This window comes from Pristiophorus japonicus, chromosome 4, assembly GCF_044704955.1.
Source record: "Pristiophorus japonicus isolate sPriJap1 chromosome 4, sPriJap1.hap1, whole genome shotgun sequence".
NCBI classification, from domain to species: Eukaryota; Metazoa; Chordata; class Chondrichthyes; family Pristiophoridae; genus Pristiophorus; species Pristiophorus japonicus.
The window spans coordinates 120390145-120397907 of NC_091980.1; the positions used below are offsets into that span (position 1 = coordinate 120390145).

The following is a 7763-nucleotide window of genomic DNA, read 5'->3' on the forward strand; positions in this document are numbered from 1 at the left end:
AAAATTGCCCTCCTGCGGTATCCCGGCGATGACCTGCACCCCCCACTCCCGCTCCACCGCTGTCCATCCATCTGGGATGTGCGGGCCCATTCTGAGGACTGATACGGTGTGCGTATGCCGTCAGAAGCCCTGTAACATCTGGGACAATATTTCTCAGTGTCTCACTGGAATTTCAGTGTAGCATAGCTTTTAGTGGGAGCTTGCTGTGCACAAATTGGCTGCTGAGTTTCCTACATTACAAAGTGATTACACTTCAAAAAGTACTTCATTAGTTATAAAGCGCTTTGGGACGTCTTGGCATCATGAAAAGTGTTATATAAATGTGAGTATTTTTTTTTAGATCAGTTGCTCCGTTACTGGAATGGGTCTTGAATCCATAACCTTCTGACTGAAAGTGTTCCTAATTAAGCCATGGTGATACTTTTTTCCAGATATTGTTTCTCTTACCTCTCAGTTCTCGAGACACCTTAAATTTATCTGTGTGAGCACTGCTGGGTCAGAAAGATGAGGGAAGTATAAGAGATATTCTATAGTGGAAGGCTCTCGTGGCTGTGAGCTGAGGTGACATGCTCTTGATCAGTTCTGGAAAAAATTTGTGAGTAGATCACAGGTGAGGACAGAATGGTACACTAAGCCGATGCCTCTTGGTCAAATGGCCTGCCCACACTCATTATCCAGACTCGCATGAAGAATGGGTCCCCTGGGCAAGATATTGAAGGATGAAAATAGTGGCTACTGTGTATGAACTATATTATTTCCTTCGAGGGTTAAGGTTCTTTGTGCTTCTATATCCCTCTGGAAAAGCAAAATGAGGTCTCAGAATATGGTGAGAACAGTCACAGTTGGACATTTCAATACTAATAATCAAAATGCATATCCGTACCCCAGGAGGAGTCAGCAACTCAGGAGTGGCGAAAACGATTGAGACAACAAAGGCATTGCTCTGATTTCCCATAGCGTAGTGGTGGTATGTGGGTGGGGCATCTGGTGTGTGTTCTGTGTTACAGAGTTGCTGAACCATGGCACTGTAATAAAGCAGTCAATGAGTTCACTGAGGTAGGGTTGGGGTGGGGAGATGGCTGGGGGGTAGAGTGGGATTTGACTGGTGCATGCACAGTGGAGTTGGTAGAAAATATCAGGCAGATTTTTGAAAAACGTAACAATCTTTAGGGAACCAAAATTGCAAGTGATATTAATCAATGGGAATGAGAGGGCAGGGAGGAGGCTTGTGTGAGCATAATCCATCATATGTGTCATGTATCTCACACTACTGTACATAACTGTATCTTACCATGCTATACATGACTGTAACTAGAAATGACCTGTAACCACAAGCTTACCTTACCACCAGGGGTGCACTTGCAGGAGACACTGGATACCTGTCCCAGACAGGTATATAAGGACAGGTCTCAGGCAAGTGTGGCATTCGAGAGCTGTGTAATAAAGGTGCAGGTCCTGAGTGACCTTGACTTCAGCATGTGCCTTGTGTGAGTCTGTACTGCAGGGACAGGACTTTACAGTGGCGACGAGTTACGGGATTACAGAATCCACAGAATGGCGACCAACGGCTCAGATGAAAAATAAATGCTGGAGATAATTGGGAGGACTTTATAGAAAGGCTCCAGCAAAGCTTCGTAACCAAAGACTGGTTAGGTGACGATAAGGCAGACAAGAGAAGAGCCCATCTCTTGAAGAGCTGTGGTTCAAAAATATACGCCTTAATGAAGGACCTGCTGGCACCCGAGAAACCAGCAAGCAAGTTGTTGAAGAGTTGAGCACACTGGTAAGAGACGACCTGAAGCCAGCGAGCAGCCTACCCATGGCCAGACACAGGTTCTACAACTACAGACGCTGTGTGGGCCAGAGCATACCCGACTTTGTGGCGGAACTTCGGAGGTTGGCTAGCTTATGTGAGTGCTCCGATGAACTAAGAAGAGAAGTACTGAGAGACTTTTTTATTGAAGGAATAGGCCACGCAGGCATATTCCGAAAGCTCATAGAGACCAAGAACTTGACCCAAGAGGCAGCAGTACTGGTCGCACAGACATTCTTGGCAGGAGAAGAAGAAACGAGGTTGATCTACACTGTGGGTACGACAACTAACGAAACATTGGAACAAGGGGTTCACAGCGTGAAACATGCCGCTACCCCCACACACAGACAAAGGCAGAAGAGCAGGCTCTCAACAGCAGGCAGTGGCGCCAGAAGCCATCAAGGGCCACATGAACGGCCGTTCACACCTCATCAACCCACAATGCGAGCAATCAACTACAAACTAAGAGAAGCTCAAGAGAGATCAGCCAGACGCAGCTCATCCTTTGGAAACAATGGAAGTGGTCTGTGCTGGAGATGTGAGGGAAGGCACTCATCAAGGGGGTGTCGATTTCAGTATGCTGTTTGCAGAAACTGCGACTATACAGGGCATCTGGCCTGCATGTGCAGAAAAACGGCAGCTCGGCTGGTAAACGAATCGGAAGGGTCAGAAAGCGAACCAGAAGATGGTGGGGACAGTACCCAGGACACCGAGGTACAGCGGGTCAACACGATCAATGGCCACTGCTCGTACAACAAGACGCCTCCAATAATGATGAGGGTCCTACTCAACGGGATACCCGCCAACATGGAGCTGGATACAGGAGCGAGTCAATCTCTCATGAGCGCTCAACAATTTGAACAACTGTGGCCGCACAAAAGAAGCAGACCAAAACTCACAAGGGTCGACACCAAACTAAGGACCTATACCAAAGAAATCGTCCCAGTCCTTGGCAGCGCCATGCTCTCAGTCATACACAAAGGGACAGTGAACCGACTTCCCCTGTGGATTGTCCCCGGAGATCTCCCAGCACTGGGAGAAGCTGAGAGAAGCTGGCTGGCAAAACTAAACTGGAAATGGGATGATGTTCACGCCATGTCATCAGAGAAATGGACCTCCTGCTCAACAGTTCTAAGTCGATTTGAACATCTCTTTCAGCCAGGTGTGGACACCTTCAAAGGGGCTAAAGTCAAAATCTACATCACACAGGATGCTAGACCGGTCCATCACAAGGCCAGAGCTGTGCCCTATGTGATGAGGGAAAAGATTGAGCATGAACTGGACAGGCTTCTGCGGGGAGGCATTATCTCACCTGTGGAATTTAGCGACTGGACAAGTCCCATCGTCTCAGTCATGAAGCCTGATGGATCCGTACGAATCTGTGGGGACCACAAATCTACCACAAACAGAGTCTCCCTACAGGACCAATACCCGCTGCCCAGAGTGGAGGACTTATTTCCCACATTGGCTGGAGGAAAACTTTTCTCAAAACTAGATCTCACACCTGCGTATATGACGCAAGAATTGACCGACGAGTCTAAGCTACTCACCACCATCAACACACATCGAGGCCTTTTCATGTACAATCGATGCCCATTCGGCATCAGGTCGGCAGCTGCTATATTCCAGCGCAACATGGAGAGTCTGCTCAAGTCCATCCCGGGGACGGTTGTGTTTCAAGACGACATACTCATCATGGGCAGGGACACCGACCCCCATTTCCGCAATTTGGAGGAAGTACTGAAGCGGTTGGATTGGGTAGGCCTAAGAGTTAAGAAATCCAAGTGCCTGTTTCTCGCACCCGAGGTTGAATTTTTGGGCAGAAGGATTGCCGCTGATAGAATCCGCCCAACAGAGTCCAAAACAGAAGCAATTCGCATGGCACCCATGTCCCGGAATGTCTCAGAACTGCGCGCCTTTCTCGGGCTACTCAATTACTTTGGGAACTTTATGCAGAACTTAAACACGCTGCTGGAGCCTCTCCACGTACTACTCAGAAAGGGGTGCGATTGGTTTTGGGGGTCGCCCAGGAACGCGCCTTCAATAAGACACGTGACCTTCTGTGTTCCAACAGTGTTTTGGCTTTCTTTGATCCAAGTAAAAAGCTAGTTCTCACATGTGATGCGTCAGCGTACGGGGTCAGGTGCGTTTTACAACATGTCAATAGTGCGGGTAAATTACAACCCATAGCTTATGCCTCCAGGTCACTTTCGCGGGTGGAGCCTGGGTACGGAATGGTAGAGAAGAAGGCGCTCGTGTGCGTGTACGGTGTCAAAAAGATGCACCACTACCTTTTTGGGGCCAAGTTCACATTCGAAACCGACCACAAGCCCCTCACGTCCCTCCTATCCGAGAGCAAGGCAATAAATGCCAACACCTCGGCGCGCATTCAATGGTGGGCACTCATGCTGGCGTCTTACGACTACACCATAAGGCACAGACAATTGTGCCGACGCGCTTAGCAGGCTACCCCTGGCGACCACGGAAGGGTCTGACGAACAGGACTGTGAGATAGTCATGGCAATCAATGCCTTTGAGTCCACAGGTTCGCAAATCAGAGCCTGGACGACCAGCGGCCCCACGTTATCCCTAGTAAAAAGATGTGTCTTAACTGGTTACTGGGCAGAGGCTCGCGTTGCCTGCCCCGAGGAGATCAAACCTTTCCATAGGCGTGTGCATGAGCTGTCACTACAAGCAGACTGCCTGATGTGGGGCAGCCGATAGTTATGCCTCTGTGAGGCAGCGAGGCATTTGTCCGGGAGGTCCACCGCGAGCACCCGGGGATCGTTCTCATGAAGGCTATAACCAGATCCCACGTCTGGTGGCCTGGCATTGACACGGACTTGGAACTCTGCGTCCGACGGTGCACCATTTGTGCCAACTCAGTAATGCCCCCAGGGAGGCCCCCCTAAGCCCCTGGCCCTGGCCCACCAAACCGTGGTCGCGGGTGCACATAGACTATGCGGGCCCATTCATGGGAAAAATGTTTCTCGTAGTTGTAGATGCATTTTCAAAATGGATTGAATGCACCATTTTAAACTCGAGCACCACCTCCACCACTGTGGAGAGCCTTGGAACCATGTTCGCAGTGCACGGCAGTCCCGACATATTGGTCAGTGATAATGGTCCGTGCTTCACCAGCAGAGAATTCCAAGATTTTATGAGTGACCACAGCATAAATCATGTTAAGACGGTACCGTTCAAGCCGGTCTCCAACGGCCAGGCGGAGCGAGCAGTGCAGATCATTAAACAAGGCATGCTCAAAATCCAAGGTCCCACGCTGCAGAGCCGCCTGTCGTGACTGCTGCTGGCATACAGATCTCATCCACATTCATTAACTGGAGTTCCCCTGCGCAACTATTGATGAAACAGACCTTAAAGACAAGGCTCTCATTAATCCTCCCAGACATGCATGAAATCGTTGAGGCAAAGCGCCGTAAGCTAACTGAGTACCATGACCGAAATTCGAGGGGGTGGTGGAATGAGATAGGGGACAAAGTGTTTGTGCTAAACAATGGCAGGGATCCCAAATGGCTTGCAGGGACAGTAACAGGCAAGGAAGGAAACAGGCTACTGGTGGTACAAATGGACAATGGCCAAACCTGCCGGAGGCATGTAGACCAAGTGAAAAGTAGATTTACTAACAACACTGCTGAACCAGAAGCAGACTACAATGTGGAACTCACACCACACCTGGTGGACAGACAGAGGGAACAACCTGAGGAAAGGGCAATCCCAACAGACAGCCCAGGCGAGACACCAACAATCATACTGAACGAAACAGACAGCTCAGGCGAGATACCAGCAATCACACCAAAAGAAAAACAGGCACCAAGGCAAACAACTGAACCACAACTAAGAAGCTCCATGCAAGAGCGTAGACCACTGAGAGACTGAACCTATAAAGACAAGAAGACCTTGGGGGAGGGTGATGTCATGTATCTCACATTATTGTACATAACTGTATCTTATCATGCTATACATGACTGTAACTCGAGATGACCTGTAACCACAAGCTTACCTTACCACCAGGGGTGCACTTGCAGGAGACACTGGATACCTGTCCCAGACAGGTATATAAGGACAGGTCTCAGGCAAGTGTGGCATTCGAGAACTGTGTAATAAAGGTGCAGGTCCTGAGTGACCTTGACTTCAGCATGTGCCTCGTGTGAGTCTGTACTGCAGGGACAGGACTTTACAATATGATTTTGTGAATCAAAACAATTGACATTTTCAGAAATGAAAGGATTCTTGACAACCAAAATATCAATCTTGACTTCACACTACACCAGTGATTTAAATGTCATTGCTACAGTATGATTTGTGCTGTGCACAACTTTAACATTCCACATATGGACGAACCATGGAACCATTGAAGTTCACAGTACAGAAGGAGGCCATTCAGCCCATTGTGGTGCAGGTCAATCTAAAACTAATCCCTCTGTCCTACTCTCTTCTGTAACCCTGTATTTATCTACTTTTCCCTTAAAATACAGGGACTAATGATTTGCACTGCACTTTTTTGACAGACAGCCATCCGTCAAGCCCTGCCCCCGCCCCCCCCCCCACCCCACTGCCCATACTGCACTTTTTTGATCAACAGGTGATAAGCCCCGCCCCCTGTGAAGGACTGGGGTACAGTACTTTGGCTGTCCCTTGCTGTCTTTTGGGAAGTTCTGTCCTCTGTCGTTTCAGAAAGTCCCCAAGTGGATCGAGTTGCAATTTGCAAAGTCAGTGAGACCTTGGGATGGACGCTTCCAGTGTCACATTCCTGTGAAACTTCAGGGTGTGGCTTATCCTCCAAGGGGATCAATCAGAAACAAAGGGTGGAGCATGTTGGCCATTTTGGCAGTGCAAATAAATGAATCCTTAAATTAATGACCCCTTGTTACTGACTTCCAAACAGAGAAAATATTCTTTCCCTATTCTGCCTGTCAAAACGCCCATAAAATCTCTTTTTAGTCTTTTCTGCTCCAGTGTCGCTTGTCTCTCCTTCATAATTATAGATTCCCAATCTGGTACCATGGGGTGACCATACATCCCCGTTTTCCAGGGACAGTCTCCGGATGAGGTACTGTGTCCCTGGGCAAACTATTCCCTGAAAGAGTCCCTGGTTCACAGAACCCGCCACCGGATATGCACGGGTTCAAATCAGGGGTCACGTGACCCCGCCCTGTGGTCGGTCAATGAAGTGGGTGGGGTTGTGTGGCGGGGCGGGTTCTGATTGGTGGGAGGGATGTCAATCTCCTGTTTCAACCAGTAGAAAGATCAAGTGTAGTATCTGTTCTTATCAGTTTAATATCCCCTATGGGGACATGATATTGAATTGATTTTTGGACAGGGAGCTGGATCAGGGGCATGCCCCGTCCACTCCATGCACCGACCTGGTATTGCAATATTTCCAGGAACGGTGCAACTTCGCCTCTCGGCCTTTTGGCCTAAGATCAAACACATTGGCGCAAAGTGATCTTTGGCGTAAGAGTTGATCTGGAACGAAATTGGATAAAAAAAAACAGTAGAAGGAGTGGGCTCACTGAGGAACTTATGTATAGACGTGCACTGTGGCCAAAGAGTGCATGCTCTGCCCCTCCCCTCCCACCGAATCCCCTGATAGTCCCAGGATCGCGTGCAGTTTTCCTGTTAAAATATACGCTGCTAAAAGAATTGTCTTGCAACATTGCACAACCTTCATTTTCCATCCTGGCTACCTGCGCTCCCACCTTGTGTGTGTCTTTGGATTTGGTTTAGAAAAAATGGTCACCCAATGGTACCATCCCGATGGATCTATGCTGTGATGAGAGGTTACATAATGTTCCCAAATAGATTACTCCGTAGGAGTGCTGATACAGGCGGAGAAATGTCGCTACTTTAGAGGGAATTTGAGCTGCTGTTTGGCTTGCAGTTTCTCAAAATGGCTGCCGACATTCTCAGGGACTCTGAGTGGTTGTGA

At 48.7% G+C, this 7763-nt stretch overlaps 1 pseudogene; it reads left to right on the plus strand.

Annotated features, from left to right (window-relative positions):
- The first annotated feature begins 7055 nt into the window (after window positions 1–7055).
- On the plus strand, window positions 7056–7234 carry LOC139263536 (U2 spliceosomal RNA; annotated as a pseudogene).
- Window positions 7235–7763: the final 529 nt, after the last annotated feature.